Genomic DNA, 23451 nt, shown 5'->3' with positions numbered 1-23451 from the left:
GATTTAGTAAAAATTATCAACAAGAGTTGTTATATTTTTTGAAAAGGAGTAATTATTCTACCTAATTGATAAAAACATATATGACGTAAAAAGATGACAAATATATATGATACATGGACTTGTATAGAGATGACACTAGTCCACTACCATATTCTGAAACAGAAATGTCTTAATAATACATGTATATATATATATATATATATATGAAAGGTGGAGAAAATTCTAGATATTTGTGCTCACTTATAGATCTAGATTACTGAATAACTGTTGTTTTAAATCCATGATCTGTTTGGTGGAAAGAGAGAAAATTTATTTATTTTATCATAAGCATTTCTTCAAAATTATAAGGTTGTCTATTTATTTTTTTAGTCCTCTTTTTTAAATTTTAAAGGGAAAATATTTAGTTACAAAAAAAAGGGGAAAATATTTTTTATTTTAAAGGACATGATTTTATATTATTCTAAATAAAATTATATCGTTTTAATATATATTTAATGATTTTTAATATTTTCTTTCCTCTGTATAATTAGAAGCAGAGAGACCTAAAATAAAAGTCATCTAATTTAAAATGACAATTAATTGTTTACAAAAAAAATGACAATTAATTTTTCCAATTTAAAATGTGTAAATTTTATAAAAGGGTATGAGACACCGTGTATGTGTGCATTTAAAACTCCGCAATACTTGTATTTTAGGAAAAAAAAGGAAAAGAAGAAAGTTCACTTCAATTATGCATGTGTACGAGGTTAGCTGTGTATACTATGTAGGTTATTTGACCATTTTTGGGCTTTATCATGTGTATTTTCAGAGATGATCTTCAAGGTAAAGTGGCTGAGATTGAAAGTGTATTTGACCATTATTAGGTGTGGTGGGACTTATGCTATCCGCTAGGGGTGATAATAAGGCCAAGGGCCTATCAGGGGCCTTAGGCCCGACCCGTTTCGGCTCGTCTCGTCTTTTTTTATTATTAAGCCCAGACTTATACTCATGCAAAAGCTTTTTTATTTAAAAGGCCTCATTCTTTCATAGCCAAGCCCGGCCTTGAAGCCTTGGAGGCTGGCCCGTATACATTAAATTTATTTATTTTTTATATTTTTATATTAATCATTTCAACATCCTTTTCTCAGTTTTCTGTCTCTGCTCTATCTCTTCTCCCCGATCTAAGTCATGTTCATCATCTATTTTTATAAGCCATGCGGATTCCACGGCTTATAATGATGCTTATGGCGGCGATTGTGGAAGAAAAATTAATGTAAAATGTGGAAGAAAATTTATTGGTGGGGTTCAAATCTAGTGTAAAAAATCTAGAATATTAAGAAATGTGGAAGAAAATTTAATGTAAAAAATCTAGAATGTGGAAGAAAATTAAGGAAAAGCAACGTAAAATAAAGTAAAGGTGATGTTGTTATTTTGATTTTTTAATATTAATGTTTTTTTATTATAAAAGAAACAACTACTATTTTCTTACAAAAAAATACATATCAGTGCACGACGGCAGTGGCGGAGCCAGCATGACATGTTAGCAAGTGCCAAAAAATTCAGCTAGTGCCCAAATAGCTACGGTTCTTTGGCTACGACCAAAACGTGGCTAATTTTCAAAAAATTTAAACAGAATTTGCTACTTTTCAAATGTAGCTAAATGAACGTGGCTAAATAAGCCAGTGCCAAGGCAACTGTAGGCCACAAAGTGGCTCCGCCACTGCCCGGCGGGTCAACCCGCCAAAACGGGACAAGTTGGGTTGAGATTTTCAACCCACCAACCCACTTCAACCCGCCCCGCCTAGAAGTGGGTCAAAACGGGTTGACCCGTCAGGTTATATATATATATATATATATTACAATTAAGTAGTATTTCATTTGTCATTAAATTTTTGTGATATCCAATTTTTTTTTTACATTAGTACTTCTTAGAAAAAATAAAGAATAACAATTTTATTTATGACAAATGTTATCTTTATATGGAGACGAATGAGTTCCTAAAGAATGTTTTGACAAATATTAGAATACATTTAAGATTGAGATTGAGAAAAATTAAAAGAAGTGTGAAATAAAATAAAATAATATTAGAAAAATTAATAAAATATAATTTATTTTTAAATTTTAATTAATTATTTTTTTAATTGACGGGTTGGGGGGTTGACCCGCCAACCCACCATAAAACGGGGTGAGTTTATTTTCCCACCCATATTTAATGATGGGTTAACCCGCCCTGTCCCGTTTTTGGCGGGTTGGTGGCGGGGCGGGGCGGGCCAACCAACGTTAAAAGCATGTTTATAGTACTCACATTTAATCAACAACGAAAAACCATTGTTAAAAGTAGGGGGTGTAAATAGGCTGGATAGAGATAGGCTTTAGCTTAAATAGGTCAGACACATGTAAAATACTTTAGGCATGGCCAGATTCGTTAGCTTGTGCACGCCCAAATTATAAATTTAGCATGACGTATATTTAAAAAACAAAAGTCTTGACATAGACTTGTTAGCCTGTTTAAGCCTACAAGACGTTCAATAATTAAAGAAAATAATTAAAATAATATAATTTTATTATTCAAAACCATTAAAATAATAATTTATTTATTGAATTTAAAATAAATAATATAAAATAGGTCGGCCTATAAGTTTATAGGCCCTCTATGTAAAAGAAAGTCTATGAGATACTTTCTAAATAATTTTTTTAAGATCCGAAACTGTTCTATAATTTAATTCTTTCATTGAGTAGTTAATAATAATAATTTATTCCCCCTCCTCTCCTTCTACGGTAGTATAGTATAGGATATAGAATCAGATATATTAATTAGCATTTTAATTAACATTTATTTATTTAGAATTAAGAAATCCCTCCCTCCTCGATGTATGTAAGTGACAAAACAAAGATGGATTGGATATTTGGATTGGATTGGGCCCAAAACAAAACAAAACAAAGATGATGCTGCTGAAAATAACACCCGACCCAAGTCCATTCATTGCATTGCTTTTACTCAGTGTAGTGTAGTGTCTGATTGTCAAGTCAAGTGTGGCCCTCTCCAATGCAAATCAATGTAATGTGCTTTGGACACTTGACCACGCGCGCGCTTTTTAGCAGGTAATCTATAATAATTTGATTTCAGCGCAAATATTATAATTTAAAATTTTATTATAATTAATTAAAGATGGATTGGATTGGGCCAAAACAAAACTGATCAAAATAACCAACCATTGCTCTTAGTCTCTCTCACCTCTCAATGCATAATCCGAAACATGCAGATGCAGTCTCATCTCAGATCACAAATTTACAATTTACAATTTTCAAAGATTTTTCATCTAAAATTGGGCGGGATTTAATTTAATAACACTCACTCATTCCTCTTTTTCTTCTCTCTCTCTCTCTATCTCTCTCTTCTCCACCAAAGAAAAACCCTAAGCCTAGCCCCCTTCTCTTCTCTTCTCTTCTCTTCTCTTCAATCAAGCTCAGCTCAACTCACAATAACAATACTGTTGAAGATCTTGTTCAACAAGATAAGCTACCAACTACAAGCAGCTCTTCAACTCACAGGAAAGGAACTTTCTTTCGCCTCTGCTTTTATTTCATTTCATTTCATTTCGTTGGTTCTACCATTTATTTTAAGTGTGTTATTGCGTTTTTTTCTTTTTTCTTTTTATTTCAGCGACCATAAAACATGTATTTTTATTTGTATTTGTAGCTCAGCTTAAAAAAGACACTGAACAGAGGCATTTCTCCTCTTGATGGCACCCGACTCTGAGCCTCTTGAGTTGAGATTCTTCTCAAAAATCTTCCTTTACTTGCTGCTGAGGATAAGGTAACTTTCGATACCATACCATACCATACCTTTATTTCTTCTTAAATCCTCATTATTAATAATGTACGTCATGTATTTGTTTGTGCTCTATAGTCTATGGTTTATTCATTGTATCTGTATTGTTACTTTTGTTTGTAGTGATAAGTTTTTTATAACTGAATGAATCTTAGAAGCTCAGTTTCAGTTCACTCAGTATTATTACTTTGCCTCTGCTTTTAAAAAGTATATAAGAGGAGCTTAATAGTTGTTTAAGTTTAGTGTGTGATTAATTTAAAGAGAAGAAAATAAATAAAAAAATGGATTTGAAAAATTTCTTAATAAGATTGAAGTTTAATTGCGCTGTTTGTGTTACTTTATTTAGGGAATAGGAGAGATGCTAGACTACTGTTCTGTTGATCGAAGATCAGAGTCAGATCCTCAGAGCACCTAATGTTGTGATTTGACAAGAGAGCTTTATTGGTTATTAATTGCGCACTTCTTCTTTTTTTTGCTTCCTTGCTTCTCTCCTGAGCTCCTACCTTTTTCAAAATCTTGGCTTCTTAGGGAATTTTGAAGCTTTTTTTGTTTCCAAAAAATGATAGTGTTATTATATTAAAACTATCTAGTTGTGCTGTGTAGCACTGTATCATTCATTCACCTATTCTGTAGACTATAATCCTTGTATCTTTTCCCCCAAAGAGAGTCCTTGCTACTGATATCGATGTATTCTCTTGTTTACTCGTACATATATGTTTTCATTGTTTAATTTTAATTTTCACTGGCATCTAACTTAAACGTAAAAAATGTAATTTAATTGGGCGGGATTTAATTTAATTACACTCACTCATTCCTCTCTTTCTTCTCCCTCTCTCTCTTCTCCACCAAAGAAAACCCCTAAGCCCCCTCTTCTCTTCTCTTCTCACCCTTCAATCAAATCACAAAAATGGTTGGTTACCTTTTCTTTTCGTTATCTTCTCTTCCTTCTAAACAAACGATTCATTGAATCTGACTTGAATGAATGTTCTTCTTCAAGTTTTCTTTCTTTCTCAAATCACAAAAATGGTGGTTACCTTTGGCCGATGCTCAGCTCAACTCACAATAACAATACTGTTGAAGATCTTGTTCAACCAGATAAGCTACCAACTACAAGCAGCAGCTCAACTCACAGGAAAGGAACTTTCTTTCGCCTCTGCTTTCATTTCATTTCATTGGTTCTTCCATTTATTTTAAGTGTGTTATTACATTTTTTTTTCTTTCAGCGACCATAAAACATGTATTTCTTTTTGTATTTGTAGCTCAGCTCAAAAAAGCACTGAACAGAGGCATTTCTGAGCTAGTCCTCTTGATGGCCCCTGACACTGAGCCTCTTGAGTTGAGATTCTTCTCAATAATCTTCCTTTACTTGCTGCTGAATGCTGAGGATAAGGTAACTTCCCCCCCATACCATGCCATACCTTTATTTTTTCTTAAATCCTCATTATTAATACTGTACGTGTCATGTATGTATATTTGTTTGTGCTCTATGATGGTTCATTCATTGTATCTGTCTGTATTATTACTTTTGTTTGTAGTGTTAAGTTTCTTATATATAACTGAATGAATCTTAGAAGTTCTGTTTCGGTTCACTCAGTATTATTACTTTTTGCCTCTGCTTTTAAAAACATGCATGTATATAAGAGGAGGTTAATTAATAGTTGTTTAAGTTTAGTGTGTGATTAATTTAAAGAGAAGAAAATAAATAAATAAATGAATTTGAAAAATTTCTTAATAAGATTGAAGTTTAATTGCGCTGTTTGTGTTACTTTATTTGGGGAATAGGAGAGATGCTAGACTACTGTTCTGTTGATCAGAGATCAGAGTCAGAGTCAGATCCTCAGAGCACCTAATTTGTGATTTGACAAGAGAGCTTTATTTGGTTCCTTGCATCTCTCCTGAGCTTTTCCACTTCCTACCTTTCTATACGTGTCTCTCTCTTTCACCTTTCTCAAAAACTTGGCTTCTTATGGAATTTTGAATCTTTTTTCTTTCCAAAAATGATAGTGTGATATTATCAAATTATTAATAAAGATTGACGATAAAGAATATTATTATTATTTTTTTTAAATTCTAAAAATTAAATAGTATATCATTTTTTTTTTAATTTTAAACAATTGTAGTAAAAATCCCTGCTGCTATGACTCCATTGATTATTATATTAAAACTGTCTAGCTGTGCTGTGTAGCCCTGTATCATTCATTCACCTATTCTGTAGTTTATAATCTCTGGTATCATGCATAGTCTTTCGCTTTTTCCCTACAGAGAGAGTCCCTTGCTCCTGATATCGATGTATTCTCTTGTTTATAAGGATGGTAGTATGAGATTAAAGTTTATTTGGGGAATAGGAGAGAGATACTACTGTTCTGTTGATCAGAGATCAAAGCCATTAATTGCTTTTGTCAGTCCTCATTTCACCTAATGTGAAAGTTGTGATTTGACAAGAGAGCTTGCTTCTATTTTTTTGCGTCCACTCTTCTCTCTTGAGCTTTTCCGCTTCCTACCTTTCTATCTCTACGTGTCTCTCTCTTTCACCTTTCTCAAAAACTTATTGCTGCGATCTGTCCATTCTCTCTCACTTTACATTATCTTTGGACTCTCATTTCACTTCCATAGATCCATTGTCTTCAGTTCACCGAAACCGCCACCACCTACCCCATTATATTACAGATCAGAACCACTCTCTTCTTTGCATGTGCACCCAACAAACAACTAGTGTTTTTTTACATGATAATGATGAGGCGTTTCAAAATAGTGTTTATGTTATTGTTTTCTCAAAACATTTCCAGAGAAAATAGTAAACACTATTTTCTCTGGAAATGTTTTAAGGAGGTAATAACGGAGCGGAGCAGAACCAAATATACCAAGGTCCTGCCAGTGTTCTGTGGTGTAGATCCCTCAGAAGTATTTCATCAAACAACTGAAGTAGTCACCTCTCTGGTAAGTAAGTACCTCTTCTTCATTCTGTATCATGTTGTGATTGTGAGGACACAACCAATAGAACTCTAAGATTGTCTTCTCTCAATCTTCTTTGCATTTCTGTTTTTTTTTTGGGGGGGGAGAGGTAAATAATGTTCATTGCATTTTAATCCTCGTTTAAGCGTCTGTTGAATTTTTTTCTAAATGGTGGTATCAATAACCAAAGTTTCTTTAAAGTCATCTAGATTAAGGTCTTTGTAAATGCTTCTTCTCAAGCTTTCTTTTGTTACTCTTGTTTAAAATATGTTAGCATTTAGTAAAGCCAATTTTTTAATAAATATTATTATGATTATATTTATTTTAGTGTGAATCGCGGGTTTTTTTATTAAATTAATCAAAGTAATTAGTCAAACTATAATGAATTATATATATATATATATATATATATATATATATATATATATATATATTATATATATATATATATACATGAATTTTTTCTCACCCAATCATGTCTCATATTTTTAATAATTAAAATGAATTTTATTTCCTTAAAATTAGAATATATATTTCTCAGCTGTCCATCCACACATATATTTTTTAATATGTATATACATTAGCTAATATAAATTAGTAAATATAATAAATTTTAAGAGTAGCTAAATTAGAACTTCAGAGGGACGGAAATAACTTACGAGTTAAGAGTTAAGAGAATACAACGGTCATCATAGTTTTGCCGCCAAAAAATATAAATTAAAAATTTTCTTTCTCTCTTTTCACTCTTCTTAAGGTTTTCTTAGGGTTTCTTTCTCTGTTTTCACTCCTTCTTAAAGTTTTCTTGGTTTCTTTGGGTTTCCTAGTTTCTTTCTCTTGTTCTTGCTTGTTTCTTTCTCTTGTTCTTGGATTGTTTTATCAAGACAATGGAATTGGTGAATATGGGAGATGGGATGCAAGTAGATGATGACCCAACCAGCCTGTATTGTTTGGCAACACTCCTACAAAGGTGTCAATACCTAGGTATGTTACTTCTGCCCTTTCTTTTCTTCTCTTTTCTTTTCTTTTTTTCTTGAAAATGTTTGATTATGTGCTGATATTTCTTGCTTGAAAAGATTGAGTATGTGGGTTTCTTGCTGATATTCGACTGTGTTCTTTTTTCTTTTCTTTTTTCTTTTCTTGAAAATACAGTATGTTTCTTTTTTTTTCTTGAAAATAGAAGATTGAGGGTGTGGCTTGTCAACAGTTGCTTGTCAATACCATATGAAATATATGTTTCTTTCTTTCTTTTTCTTTATTATTCTGGCAATATTGAGGGTGTGGCTTTTCCATTATGTTCTTGCTTTTCTTTTCTTTTGATTTCGTTTTTCTTTTCTTGAAAATACAGTATGTTTCTTTTTTTTTCTTGAAAATAGAAGATTGAGGGTGTGGCTTGTCAACAGTTGCTTGTCAATACCATACGAAATATATATGTTTCTTTCTTTCTTTTTCTTTATTATTCTGGCAATATTGAGGGTGTGGCTTTTCCATTATGTTCTTGCTTTTCTTTTCTTTTGATTTCGTTTCTTTTTTTTCTTGATAACTGTGGATGTTCGATTGTATGCTTTTGTTTCTGTCTGCCCAGACATCATATTCTTGCTGATATTCGACTGTGTTCTTTTTTCTTTTCTTTTTTCTTTTCTTGAAAATACAGTATGTTTCTTTTTTTTTTTTCTTGAAAATAGAAGATTGAGGGTGTGGCTTGTCAACAGTTGCTTGTCAATACCATACGAAATATATATGTTTCTTTCTTTCTTTTTATTTATTATTCTGGCAATATTGAGGGTGTGGCTTTTCCATTATGTTCTTGCTTTTCTTTTCTTTTGATTTCGTTTTTCTTTTCTTGAAAATACAGTATGTTTCTTTTTTTTTCTTGAAAATAGAAGATTGAGGGTGTGGCTTGTCAAAAGTTGCTTGTCAATACCATATGAAATATATGTTTATTTCTTTCTTTTTCTTTATTATTCTGGCAATATTGAGGGTGTGGCTTTTCCATTATGTTCTTGCTTTTCTTTTCTTTTGATTTCGTTTCTTTTTTTTTCTTGATAACTGTTGATGTTCGATTGTATGCTTTTGTTTCTGTCTGCCCAGACATCATATTACTGGACTATTAACTGGTTTTTTTGTTTTTTAATTTTGTAAATTTGATTTTGTCTAGTTGAGTTTGTTAATTTTTTCAGTTAGTGTTTTATTTAACAAAACTAACATTTGATATATTTAGATATGTGGGTTTTCTATTTTATTTATTTTTTAAATATCTATGGTTTTGATTGGAATGATAACATGTTGGTTTTTCATCATGTTGAAGATGATGAAAAAGCTGAGAAGATGGAAGAGGATGAAGATGAAGATGAAGCTGAGATGATGGAAGAAGATGAGGATGAATATGGGAGATGGGATGCAATGGGAGATGGGATGCAAGTAGAAGAGGATGAAGCTGAGAAGATGGAAGAGGATGAAGATGAGGATGAAGCTGAGATGATGGAAGAAGATGAGGATGAAAATGGGAGATGGGATGCAATGGGAGATGGGATGCAAGTACATGAGGATGAAGATGAGAAGATGGAAGAGGATGAAGATGAGGATGAAGCTGAGATGATGGAAGAAGATGAGGATGAATATGGGAGATGGGATGCAATGGGAGATGGGATGCAATGGGAGATGATGACCCAACCAGCCTGTATTGTTTGGCAACACTCCTACAAAGGTGTCAATACCTAGGTATGGTACTTCTGCCCTTTCTTTTCTTTTCTTTTCTTTTTTTCTTGAAAATGTTTGATTATATGCTGATATTTCTTGCTTGAAAAGATTGAGTATGTGGGTTTCTTGCTGATATTCGACTGTGTTCTTTCCTTTCCTTTTTTTTTCTTGAAAATAGAGATTGAGGGTGTGGCTTGTCTTTTGTCAATACCATATGAAATATATGTTTCTTTCTTTCTTTTTCTTTATTATTCTGGCAATATTGAGGGTGTGGCTTTTCCATTATGTTCTTGCTTTTCTTTTCTTGCGATTTCGTTTCTTTTTTTTCTTGATAATACAGTGGATGTTCGATTGTGTGCTTTTGTTTCTGTCTGCCCAGACATCTTATTACTGGACTATTAACTGGTTTTTTTGTTTTTTAATTTTGTAAATTTGATTTTGTCTAGTTGAGTTTGTTAATTTTTTCAGTTAGTGTTTTATTTAACAAAACTAACATTTGATATATTTAGATATGTGGGTTTTCTATTTTATTTATTTTTTAAATATCTATGGTTTTGATTGGAATGATAACATGTTGGTTTTTCATCATGTTGAAGATGATGAAAAAGCTGAGAAGATGGAAGAGGATGAAGATGAAGATGAAGCTGAGATGATGGAAGAAGATGAGGATGAATATGGGAGATGGGATGCAATGGGAGATGGGATGCAAGTAGAAGAGGATGAAGCTGAGAAGATGGAAGAGGATGAAGATGAGGATGAAGCTGAGATGATGGAAGAAGATGAGGATGAATATGGGAGATGGGATGCAATGGGAGATGGGATGCAAGTACATGAGGATGAAGATGAGAAGATGGAAGAGGATGAAGATGAGGATGAAGCTGAGATGATGGAAGAAGATGAGGATGAATATGGGAGATGGGATGCAATGGGAGATGGGATGCAATGGGAGATGATGACCCAACCAGCCTGTATTGTTTGGCAACACTCCTACAAAGGTGTCAATACCTAGGTATGGTACTTCTGCCCTTTCTTTTCTTTTCTTTTCTTTTTTTCTTGAAAATGTTTGATTATATGCTGATATTTCTTGCTTGAAAAGATTGAGTATGTGGGTTTCTTGCTGATATTCGACTGTGTTCTTTCCTTTCCTTTTTTTTCTTGAAAATAGAGATTGAGGGTGTGGCTTGTCTTTTGTCAATACCATATGAAATATATGTTTCTTTCTTTCTTTTTCTTTATTATTCTGGCAATATTGAGGGTGTGGCTTTTCCATTATGTTCTTGCTTTTCTTTTCTTGCGATTTCGTTTCTTTTTTTTCTTGATAATACAGTGGATGTTCGATTGTGTGCTTTTGTTTCTGTCTGCCCAGACATCTTATTACTGGACTATTAACTGGTTTTTTTGTTTTTTAATTTTGTAAATTTGATTTTGTCTAGTTGAGTTTGTTAATTTTTTCAGTTAGTGTTTTATTTAACAAAACTAACATTTGATATATTTAGATATGTGGGTTTTCTATTTTATTTATTTTTTAAATATCTATGGTTTTGATTGGAATGATAACATGTTGGTTTTTCATCATGTTGAAGATGATGAAAAAGCTGAGAAGATGGAAGAGGATGAAGATGAAGATGAAGCTGAGATGATGGAAGAAGATGAGGATGAATATGGGAGATGGGATGCAATGGGAGATGGGATGCAAGTAGAAGAGGATGAAGCTGAGAAGATGGAAGAGGATGAAGATGAGGATGAAGCTGAGATGATGGAAGAAGATGAGGATGAATATGGGAGATGGGATGCAATGGGAGATGGGATGCAAGTACATGAGGATGAAGATGAGAAGATGGAAGAGGATGAAGATGAGGATGAAGCTGAGATGATGGAAGAAGATGAGGATGAATATGGGAGATGGGATGCAATGGGAGATGGGATGCAATGGGAGATGATGACCCAACCAGCCTGTATTGTTTGGCAACACTCCTACAAAGGTGTCAATACCTAGGTATGGTACTTCTGCCCTTTCTTTTCTTTTCTTTTCTTTTTTTCTTGAAAATGTTTGATTATATGCTGATATTTCTTGCTTGAAAAGATTGAGTATGTGGGTTTCTTGCTGATATTCGACTGTGTTCTTTCCTTTCCTTTTTTTTTCTTGAAAATAGAGATTGAGGGTGTGGCTTGTCTTTTGTCAATACCATATGAAATATATGTTTCTTTCTTTCTTTTTCTTTATTATTCTGGCAATATTGAGGGTGTGGCTTTTCCATTATGTTCTTGCTTTTCTTTTCTTGCGATTTCGTTTCTTTTTTTTCTTGATAATACAGTGGATGTTCGATTGTGTGCTTTTGTTTCTGTCTGCCCAGACATCTTATTACTGGACTATTAACTGGTTTTTTTTTTTTTGATTTTGTCTAGTTGAGTTTGTTAGTTTTTTCAGTTGGTGTTTTATTTAACAAAACTAACATTGGATATATTTAGATATGTGGGTTTTCCATTTTATTTATTTTTTAAATATTAATGGTTCTTTCTTTCTTTCTTTCGTTTTTTTTTCCGCAATATTTAGATGTTGGTTTCGATTGGAATGATAACATGTTGGTTTTTCATCCTGTTGAAGATGATGAAAAAGCTGAAAAGATGGAAGATGATGAGGAGATGGAAGAAGATGAAGATGATGAAAAAGCTGAGAAGATGAAAGAAGATGAGGATGAAAATGAGGATGAAGCTGAGAAGATGGAAGATATAACACCTCACAATTTTAAATCAAGTAATTAAAATATTAAGTGAGCAATCAAGTGATTGATTAGTGAAAATCCTAAAGATTATGCCAAAATACAAAGAAAGGGCAAAACGGTAATTAGCCAACACGCAACCCTAGGAAGATAAAAATTGAGTAGAAGGTCTCAGATGGTAAAAATAACCCTGGAAATGGGTTCAGAATGAAAAATTGAGTGGATAGGCAAGTTTCAGAAAAATCAGTGAATAGTGTTTTTCGCGGGTAAAAATACCGCGTTACGATTGCACCGTAAAACGTGCCAGTTGAATTTTGAGCTCTAGGTTTCAAATATGAGTTATAAATGGTTTGTTGAGTTAGGAAATATGATTTTGATGAAATTTGATGGAATTGAGTCATTTTGGGAAAAATTGATGAATAGTGATTTTCCGGTGTAAAAATACTGCGGTATAATTGTACTGACAAGCGTGAAAATTTTATCAGTATTTTTAGGAAACAAAAATATGTCATGAACCAGAAAAATACGTAGATTATGGATTTGTAGTTGAAATTGATGATTGGATTAAAGTTAAATCGCGTGTGGGACCCATCCCACTCAAATCCACTTAAATCACCTCACTTTTCCTCACAACTCACGATCTTCTCTCTCTCCTTCCCTTCTTCTTCACGCATGACAACCCCTCCACCACCATCTTTGTGCAAAATTTTCAATTCACCATAACTTGGTCGTTTCTCCACCGAATCCATCGATTCTTGTCTTGAAATTCGATGGAAATCATCATCCGAACCCGTTCCACCGATTAGTTTCCCTTGAAACCCTCTCTTTGGTGAGTTATTGCCCATTTACAGCTGCGAATTTTTGGAGAAATTTGAGGTTCATGGAGTCATTTGAGCTTCCATTGTTTGGAGGAGTCTTGGGGTAGCATCAAGCCTTGGTTGTGAGTATATTTCCATCCCATTTACATGGTTTGATTGTAGTTTATTTTCATGAACCCTACACCTTGATTTCGTGATTGGTGATGTTAGAGAGCTCAATTGAAAATGTGTATTAGATGATAATGTCTTAGAATGATGTGTTAGAGATAGAAATGCCATGAAAATTATTGGTGAAAAATATGGATTTTTAACTTAGAAAAATTGATGATCATGACTTTGGACTTTTGAATTTTGGTGTTGAGACTTTGTATGATGAATTGTGGCATGATGGTATGATGATATAATAGGTTGTGTGAAGGTTGGAGTTATTAAAATTGAATGGAAATTCCTTGGAATGTCATAGGGTAAAATTCGAACCTTTGAGGAAAAATTGAGAAATTGATGTTGAAAAATGAATTGGATGATGATTTGTGTAGTTATATAGTGCTTAGATGGGTTGTGTTGTGGCTGGAAAGTGTTTGAATCAATGGGAAAAAATGAATTGTGTTTAGAGACCTAAATGAGCCTAAAGTGAAATATTTCGCAAAACGATGCGTAAATGTCATAAAACGGAAAAACGACGATTGAACTAGCCTCTAAGCAACCTAAGGAAGTGTTATAAAATGAGAAAGAAAATTTAGAAAAATAAATCCCCAAATAACACCTATATGGCCGAACCTCCAAGGAGAAAAGGGGGGATTTTGCGATTTTCGCGTTCTGATGTAATCCGACGCGAAAATGACGAACCGGCACTTGAATTGGCCTATTGACAACCTAATGAGGCGTAACAAAATGAGAAAGAAAATTTAGAAAAATAAATCTCAAATTTACACTTGAATGGCCGAACCATCAAGGGAGGATGGGGAGGATTTTTGTGATTTTGCGTTTCGATAATATTTGACGCGTACTGATGGATGTACGTAATTGTATAGGTTGCCGTACGTTGACTTGAACCCCGAAACTTGAATCTGGGAGTTACCCTTGGTCTTGGACCAAGTGGATTGAGGTATGTATTTAGTTCAAGGCATGTATAATTGTAAATTAGCATGCATTGTTTGAATTATAAGAGATTGGGAATGTCCTCTGTGTAGGCATTCCGCTGTATACCAAGTTGTGGGATAAGCTGCTGCGGAGCTAGTGAGGAAATTACTTAAGGTAACCTCTTGGTACTGGGGCTTGTTCCCCTTTTCTGTTCCACCTTGCCAGTTGATGGCAACGGTAGGAAGTGTGTATGAATAGTATAGAACACATGAGCATGCATGCATTATTGCTATGGGTACTGCAGTACCGAGTCTCTGGCCAGTAGACAGTTTTATTAGCCTTCGGGCATTTTCGGACTTCCGCTGGATAGGTCTCCAGGAGGGAGTTCCAGTTGACTGCGTGTCATAGTGTGTGATCCGGGTAGGAGCACACTAGGAATGTCTTTGGCGTTTTGGTTGGTTTGGGCATCATGGTTGTGGTTTCTATGAACACACCTTGGATGATACCCATAGGTTTATATATGCCCAGGGCGTACGTGGAATTGGGGTTACCATCCCGTATCGTCGTAGTTTGTTTCTTTATATTCCCCATTTCTCTAAATCCCTTGCTATATCCCGTTGTCAAAGTGGTTGTTTTATTCTATTGATATGCATCGAAGTGAACCATTGGGTGGAGTTTTCTCCAGAACCTCTTGGTTACTGAGATATATTCGTATATCTCACCCCGTCTCGGGGCATTTATTTCAGGATGTACCTGTAGCGTTGGAGCAGCGGGCAAGAGGCCCGCAGGGTGATAGAGGAACATTTTCAGTATTTGGCATATTGTTCATGTTGGCATGCCTAGGTCTAGCAGTTTGTATCATTTAAATTTATGTCTAAATTTGTAATTGGTGTTGTAATATTGTAAAAGGCAATTTGAAGTTAAAGTCGTAAGTTAAGATCTAATCCGAGAACAAAGTTTGATTGCGAACGGTGAGGTCGCAGAAAAATTAAGAGTGAAACATGTCCGAATAGGTAAAAACGTAAAGTTTGGAAATTGGCTGAGTGAGTTTATGGGAACTCCTTAGTATCTTATAATAAGTAATGTGAGTTATAAAAATAGTTTAAATAAGTCTTCCGCAAGAGTTTACAGTTACGGTCACAGCTTTTAATTATTACGCTTTTTTTTTTTATAACAATTATTACGCTTTTTATGTTTTAAATGCTCGCGTAATAATCTGAAAAAGTTTATTCGCATTTTTATAAATGAACTGCTGTGATTGTAACTGCGCTTAATATCATAATTAATGTTAACAATACCGGTGTACAACGGGCTGTTACAGAAGAAGATGAAGATGAGGATGAAGCTGAGAAGATGGAAGAAGATGAGGATAAAGATGATGAAAAAGCTGAGAAGATGGAAGAAGATGAGGATGAAGTTCATGTAGAACTTGAGAAAGGTCTTAACCAAGAGGACCGATCAACCCAAAAGCAGTCTCGGGTTGTTTGGACCGAAGAGCTACATCGGTCGGTGTTTTGTGGCCGCTGTTAATGACTTGGGTGTTGACAGTAAGTTATTCACTCTTTCTCTACAATGCAAAGTAGTTGTTATCTTAATTGTTATTAATTGCTACAATTGGTCAATCAATTGATGTTTCTGCTTTATTTTAGCAATACTTTTATTATATTTTTGTGTAGAAATAGCAATCAAATCCTAATAATATTACAATGTGAAAACTAGTTCCATCACCTCTCTTTGCAAACTTTATTTCCACAAGTGTCTTCACATCCACTGCCAAGAATCCAACCATAATTCTTCGAACATCTGTCTCAGCCCCACTTGGATATTTAATTTCTGTCATAATATTGGAATCTGCACCAAAATAAAAAATGGCTTCTCCGTTGTTAATACCAGTGTGCATTTCCAAATAACAAACAAATCCACTGCCCATGTATTCCTCTATTTCAGTAATCCTTTCCTTGGAGTAAGCTAATATACTTATTTGGCATCTCTCGAAAAATGAACAAATCAAAATTCAAATTTTCCTTAATTCGATCATGATTAATTTGGTCTCATGAGAGCTGGAAGCTGCCCAATTGGTCCCAACTGTGTCTTCCATTCGCTGCCAAAAATGGAACAATGATGCCTTTTTCCATTCCTGTGAAAACTCTGGATTTTTTTTTTGTATTGCAAAAGTATATGTTTGCTGTATTTTTCCAATTGCTGTATTTTTTTGTTCAACATTATTTTGAATGCTTTCTCAAATACTCTTCCTAATCTGTAGTGCACTGGAGTAGATGTCATGGCATTATTGTTAATGAAGTCTGACACATTTGTATGTTCTTTTGATTGCAGAGGTTGTACCTAGAAAAATTCTTCAATTGATGAAGGCTGAGAAGCATCTTACTAGGGCGCATGTGGCCAGCCATCTGTAGGTATTTTTTTCTTTTCCTTTCTGCTTTAATTTAATAAAACCATAGTTTTTCATTTATAGAACTTTATTTGTTTTTTTAATTGCTGCAAAAATAAAGACTTCGACTGAAAAGAATCAGGTCTAAGGCAACCCAGCAAGTCAGTCCTTTTAAATATCCTCTTCATCTGGTGAGATGATTAGTCCTAGGCAAACAAGTAATATTGTTCCATTTCAGGGGTTGGCTGACCAAAGCCAGGATGGCAGTTATGCTTCACATCTTACCAATTTAAGCTCAATAGGCTCAATCTTAAATGAAGACTTGGACTTGGAATTTGATTCTGACTTTGATCTTTATGATCCTACACAAATGATTGACTCGGATTATTACACAAATGATTGACTCGGATTATTTGTTGTCTATGTAGTTGATAACACCAATTATTTGTTGTCTATGTAGTTGTAAATGGGATTCAAATTTAATTCTTTGGCTTCCCAGATTTGTTCTCTACTGAGATTGACCTCCATTCATTTGTATTTTCTTTGAGTTTGTATAACCAACAAGTCACGTAACCATGCATTGTTTCTATTTTTATACTTTTATTTTCACTATTGTTCTTGTTTGGTTAATAATTAGTCTGATCAACATCGACATTTTTTGTGAATGATTGAACAAGATTATTTGTAAAGACTGATGAGTCTAATGTGGATGGAAAATTTAGCTTTCTAAAATTTTTGTGAATGATACCGAAGTGTCAATTACTAGTATAAATGTCCATAGATTATTCAATATGTTAATGTTTTTGAGTTATATAAGAGGAGTAGATAACTCTTTGGATCATATAGCCTCAAATTATGATTGAGCAGGGTTACATAAAAGGGACAAGAGTAAAGGGGGTAAAATTGTTCTATTTACATGTTTCAGCAAGTGCTTACAGTGGTACTTACATGTAATTGACCTATGAAGGAGCATCAACATGAATCAAACTCACGACGATTTAGTAAAAATTATCAACAAGAGTTGTTATATTTTTTGAAAAGGAGTAATTATTCTACCTAATTGATAAAAACATATATGACGTAAGAAGATGACAAATATATATGATAGATGGACATGTATAGAGATGACACTAGTCCACTACCATATTCTGAAACAGAAATGTCTTAATAATATATATATATATATATATATATATATATATATATATGAAAGGTGGAGAAAATTCTAGATATTTGTGCTCGCTTATAGATCTAGATTACTGAATAACTGTTGTTTTAAATCCATGATCTGTTTGGTGGAAAGAGAGAAAATATATTTATTTTATCTTAAGCATTTCTTCAAAATTATAAGGTTGTCTATTTATTTTTTTAGTCCTCTTTTTTAAATTTTAAAGGGAAAATATTTAGTTACAAAAAAAAAGGGAAAATATTTTTTATTTTAAAGGACATGATTTTATATTATTCTAAATAAAATTATATCGTTTTAATATATATTTAATGATTTTTAATATTTTCTTTCCTCTGTATAATTAGAAGCAGAGAGACCTAAAATAAAAGTCATCTAATTTAAAATGACAATTGTTTACAAAAAAAAATGACAATTAATTTTTCCAATTTAAAATGTGTAAATTTTATAAAAGGGTATGAGACACCGTGTAGGTGTGCATTTAAAACTCAGCAATACTTGTATTTTAGGAAAAAAAGGAAAAGAAGAAAGTTCACTTCAATTATGCATGTGTACGAGGTTAGCTGTGTATACTATGTAGGCTATTTGACCATTTTTGGGCTTTATCATGTGTATTTTCAGAGATGATCTTCAAGGTAAAGTGGCTGAGATTGAAAGTGTAAATTATCTCGAATCCAGTACTTGATTCTTGAAAGGTAAAAATGATTGAAATTATTAGGTGTGGTGGGACTCATGCTATCCGCTAGGGGTGATAATAAGGCCAAGGGCCTATCAGGGGCCTTAGGCCCGGCCCGTTTCGGCTCGGCTCGTCTTTTTTTATTATTAAGCCCAGACTTATACTCATGCAAAAGCTTTTTTATTTAAAAGGCCTCAGGCTTTCATAGCCAAGCCCGGCCTTGAAGCCTTGGAGGCTGGCCCGTATACATTAAATTTATTTATTTTTTATATTTTTATATTAATCATTTCAACATCCTTTTCTCAGTTTTCTGTCTCTGCTCTATCTCTTCTTCCCGATCTAAGTCATGTTCATCATCTATTTTTATAAGCCCTGCGGATTCCACGGCTTATAATGATGCTTATGGCGGCGACCGTGGAAGAAAAATTAATGTAAAATATGGAAGAAAATTTATTGGTGGGGTTCAAATCTAGTGTAAAGAATCTAGAATATTAAGAAATGTGGAAGAAAATTTAATGTAAAAAATCTAGAATGTGGAAGAAAATTAAGGAAAAGCAACGTAAAATAAAGTAAAGGTGATGTTGTTATTTTGATTTTTTAATATTAATGTTTTTTTATTATAAAAGAAACAACTATTATTTTCTTACAAAAAAATACATATCAGTGCATGATTAATGGGTTGAATACGGCTACAAATTGGAATGTAAGGTTTTTATTTTTAATAAATAAACAGGCCACAGGCTTGAGACATGCTTTTATTTTTTGTAAACGAACCAGGCCACAGGCTAATATTATATTCGTAACAGGTAACAGGCTGTTTAAATACAGGCTTGGCCCGTTAATATCAAAGCTCGGCTCGGCTCGGCCCGTTAACACCCCTACTATCTGCCACATGATCTTTCTCATTTTTGGTGTTTATTTTTCAAACGTCCTTTTATTTTTCCATTTGGATGGTTTATATTTCTATCTAAGTTTTGAATTTCGATGATGCAGATTCTGCAAAGGACAGAGATATTTTCTGAATTCACTGTCCCCATCCTTTACTTTCACCTCAACTTCATCAAGCACTTTCATAACTCATAGCTATATGTTGAATTGCGAATTGGGTCAACAACATTCCGCTATGGTGGGATGATAGAAAATAATGACAAAGGAAAGAAGCTAGACGAAAATTGCTAATGAAATCAACAGCTAAATAAAATAAAGGCAATAATGGTGAATCTCATACCATTGAAAAGAAGCCTAAAGCTATTTTGTTGGTTATTACTCTAAAGTAGCAAATGCATAATTAATGTAACGAATTTATGTTAAAGTGAGGAATAACAAAGTGGCAATAGTTTTCCTAGTTTCTCATGTTGCAGAAGAAATTATTCCTCTTCTGCATACCCATTAAATATACGGGACTCATTATATTAAAGAAAAAAGATGGATGAGACATTTTTATGAGTCTGTAATAGGGGAATAGTTTCTCCGGAGAAATCAATTTCCATTCAATTATATGAAAACATGGTTTATTTTATCTCATTGATTGCTTTTCTTGGAGGATTACGTAAAGATTTTTTGTTCTTTCCATTATAGTTGATTATATAGTGTAGAAGTTGGGAGCGGTAGATGGATCAGGGATGGAAATTTCAGATAAGGTTTTGGTGATGTCTGTTTGCTACTGTCACAATTTTAATTAATGACAAATGATTGACTTATATGAAATTTTGGCTCGTGGACAGGCCCTATCTCGTGGGATTATATAAGTTTTTGGCTCATGCAGGCTTTTTTATTTGTAGGATTTTTTGCCTAAACTCGTGCGAGCTAGGGCCTAACAGGAAGAGATAGCCTGTTTTGATGACTCTACTTTATATGTAAATTTAGGGGTGACAATATGGGTTGAGCACGACGGCAGTGGCGGAGCCAGCATGACATGTTAGCAAGTGCCAAAAAATTCAGCTAGTGCCCAAATAGCTACGGTTCTTTGGCTACGACCAAAACGTGGCTAATTTTCAAAAAATTTGAAAAGAATTTGCTACTTTTCAAATGTAGCTAAATGAACGTGGCTAAATAAGCCAGTGCCAAGGCAACTGTAGGCCACAACGTGGCTCCGCCACTGCCCGACGGGTCAACCCGCCAAAACGGGACGAGTTGGGTTGAGATTTTCAACCCACCAACCCACTTCAACCCGCCCCGCCTAGAAGTGGGTCAAAGAGAAAAGAAATTAATTAGGTGTCTAATTAAATTAAACACTTATTCAAGAAAATTATGTGAGATAAATTATTAGATTGAAATAATAATTAATAAGATGTTACAATCATACAAGTGTAATAGGATTCAAATATAATTATTTGATATGATTAAAAATATGAATGTCATTAAGGTGTAAGTTAGGGTTATTTTGGTGATTAGACAAAATAAGCCTAAATATGGATTAGAATGTATAATTAAATAGTTTAAAAAAAGAAATTAGTGGGTTCAAAGTATCTTTAATTTAATTAAATGGGGCTTAAATTAATTAAAAAAAAAAAAAAAAAAAAAGTCAAACTTGGTTAATTACAAACCAATAAGATGGGTTTTGATTTTATAAAAGTCAAAGTAGTGTAAATAAATACACTTAGTGATATTGCTTAGTCATAAACGATTTTGTCTCTTCTTTGTTACATGGTTACGTAAGTTCTTTTCTTTCATTAGATGATTGATGAATGTTGTGGAAAATTGATAAGAAAGGACCAATAGAAATTAAGATAGGTTAAGAAAGTTAAAACCTTTAAAGACTTGTATAATAAGACAATTTTGGTTACCAACCTAAATTCCTAATAAGTGTTGTCTATTTTCTTTCAAGTTACGTTGCTGTTATTTTTTCTAATAAAGAGATGATGAAAGTTGTTGTAAAAGAAAAGTCAAAGCACTTTAGGGGAACCAATAGGAATTAAAAACAAAGTTAAAATGAAGGTTTAAAAATTGAAGAAGCTTGGTCATCAACATGTTAAATAGGCGGTTTCTCTTTCCTTCTTTAAAGAACACGCTCTGTACTCTCTCCCTCTCTTCTTCCTTGGTCGAAGACTTCAATGGAGAAAGGGCAAGTTTGAAGGTTAGGTTCTAGTCATCATTTCACCTCGTGGTCTTCATGAAACATGTAGATAACTATGTTGTGAAGTTATTTCCAGATTTATTTTTTTGTGGGAAGCATTAAATCTCTTCTTTCCTCCTTTGGGCAGCAGCGACCTGCATAGGAAAAGAAAGAAAAAAAGACACTATTTCATAGTTTAAAGCTTTGGGGAGTCTTCCTTGGTGATTGGAAAAGCTAATAGTTTAAAGCTTTGGGGAGTCTTCCCTGGTGATTGGAAAAGCTAGCCTAGGTAAATAATCTTCACTTGGTGTGTTAGATTTCAAGTTATAAAATTAATTGCTTGGATGGGGGGCTGTTATTAATAAGTTTAAACATGGAAATATTGATGAATTTTATGATTGATTATTGGTATTTAGTTGTTGGAAGTTTATATATGTTTGTTTTAGTTGAAAATAAAAATAGAGGAACCTTGTATATACAAAGAAATTTTCAGCCATAATGTGATTAAGTGGTGCCAACCATGTGTTTGCTAGATTGTCTAAAAGAAATATTGATTTCAAGTGATTGTTTGATGATTGCTTTAATTAAATTAAGAGTGAAATTATGAAGAAAGACTATAGAATCCTTTATAGGCCAATTCGGCCAAGTAAAATAAATTACATAAGACATATTTAGATCTTGTTTTTATGTGTGTGTGCGACTAAAAATATATATTAGAAGGTTACTTAGCATGAAACAAGTTGGTGTTAATGTAGTGAAGTTGATAGAAGTCTCAATTTGTCATATAGTTACTATTTGGCAATGGTAGTTTAAATAGGTACATGATGTGTTTGATTAATTTTGCATATGAACTCATGTTCAATGATTGGTTAAAGATTGATAGAATACAGAGTAAAGAGTAGAGGTGGTGAGAAAATCCTTGAAACTCTATAAGTTCCAATCGGCTATTTCATGGAAGTGAATGGAATTATGTTGTCATTAAGCTAAATGGTGTTGGAGGTTCCTTGAATATGACGTAAGTGATTGAAAGCTTGAAAGAAAATTATGGAATCATTAAATAGGTCAATCGGCCATATAGTGCAAGAGTGATGAAGAATGATTATTGATCATGTAGGTATGCTTAAAGAATGCTTGTTTTATAATATAAAAGTTGATAAATTGTGGGGAACTTACATGGGCACATTTAGGCTATACATGTATTTTGGCCATTGAATGGTGTTAATTAATATTATGAGTGTGTGATGTTCCTTTGCAATTGTTAGTAAAATGAAGCATTAATTAACTAAGATGAAATGGTAAATCCATGAGTATATGTATATGTAACTATTCGACCAATATTTAAGCTAATTAAACTTGATGAAATTATATATGTATGATTTTGGTTAGTAAGAGAAATGAATTAGAATGACCTTATATGAATTGTTTGTCTATGTTTTGTGGACCGTAACAGTGTATGTAAGTCTTAATGAGATAAAAATATGTATGGGTATTAGTGGTTGAACTAACCGGTTAAGGGTCTATTATGACTTGTGAATTCAGAGTAAGACCTTGTATGCCATGAATTGTAATAAATAAAGGAATGTTGGAATACTAAGTTAATGAACGTTGTAACTGAAAGAATATTGGTTACTTAAAAAAATAATATAATAAACTGTCATTAACGGTACGTTAATTATGGTACCAGTGAAAAGCAAGAGGTGTGAATCCCAGAAATTCGAACCCTGTGAGACGGACTACACGTGGATAGCTAAGTTCATAGTCTTCGTGTAAAACAAGTTATAGAAACGGAAAGCATTCAGGTAAGCTTTCGGTTTAGGAGTTTTCTCAGCTTTTTTTTGTCCTGCCATGATCAATGGCGATTATGGTTTCCGTATGGATATAATTGTTGTTAATATTGATACTTTGCGTAGTTGTATTCATATAGTGCATGCATATGAAATTATTTATGTTATGATAAGTTAATATGATATGATCTTCAATGGGATAAAAGCCTTGGAAGTGTAAGTTATGGTTTTCTGAACAGAGGAAACATTTATGGATATGATCACGATGTACATAAGGTATAGC

General features: G+C 33.3%; 1 long non-coding RNA gene across 1 annotated transcript; it reads left to right on the top strand.

The window, feature by feature from the left end:
• Positions 1–21310: 21310 nt before the first annotated feature.
• Positions 21311–23169, top strand: LOC133293269 (uncharacterized). The gene is made up of 3 exons (XR_009749041.1): positions 21311–21405; positions 21536–21673; positions 23069–23169. It is a non-coding gene; the product is annotated as an uncharacterized LOC133293269 (long non-coding RNA).
• Positions 23170–23451: the final 282 nt, after the last annotated feature.

This window comes from Gastrolobium bilobum, unplaced genomic scaffold, assembly GCF_033153095.1.
Source record: "Gastrolobium bilobum isolate Gb01-03AN ecotype WA unplaced genomic scaffold, APGP_CSIRO_Gbil_v1 utg116229, whole genome shotgun sequence".
NCBI lineage: Eukaryota > Viridiplantae > Streptophyta > Magnoliopsida > Fabales > Fabaceae > Gastrolobium > Gastrolobium bilobum.
The sequence above is the reverse complement of the archived record's forward strand: the minus strand, read 5'-3'. Positions and strand labels throughout refer to the sequence as shown.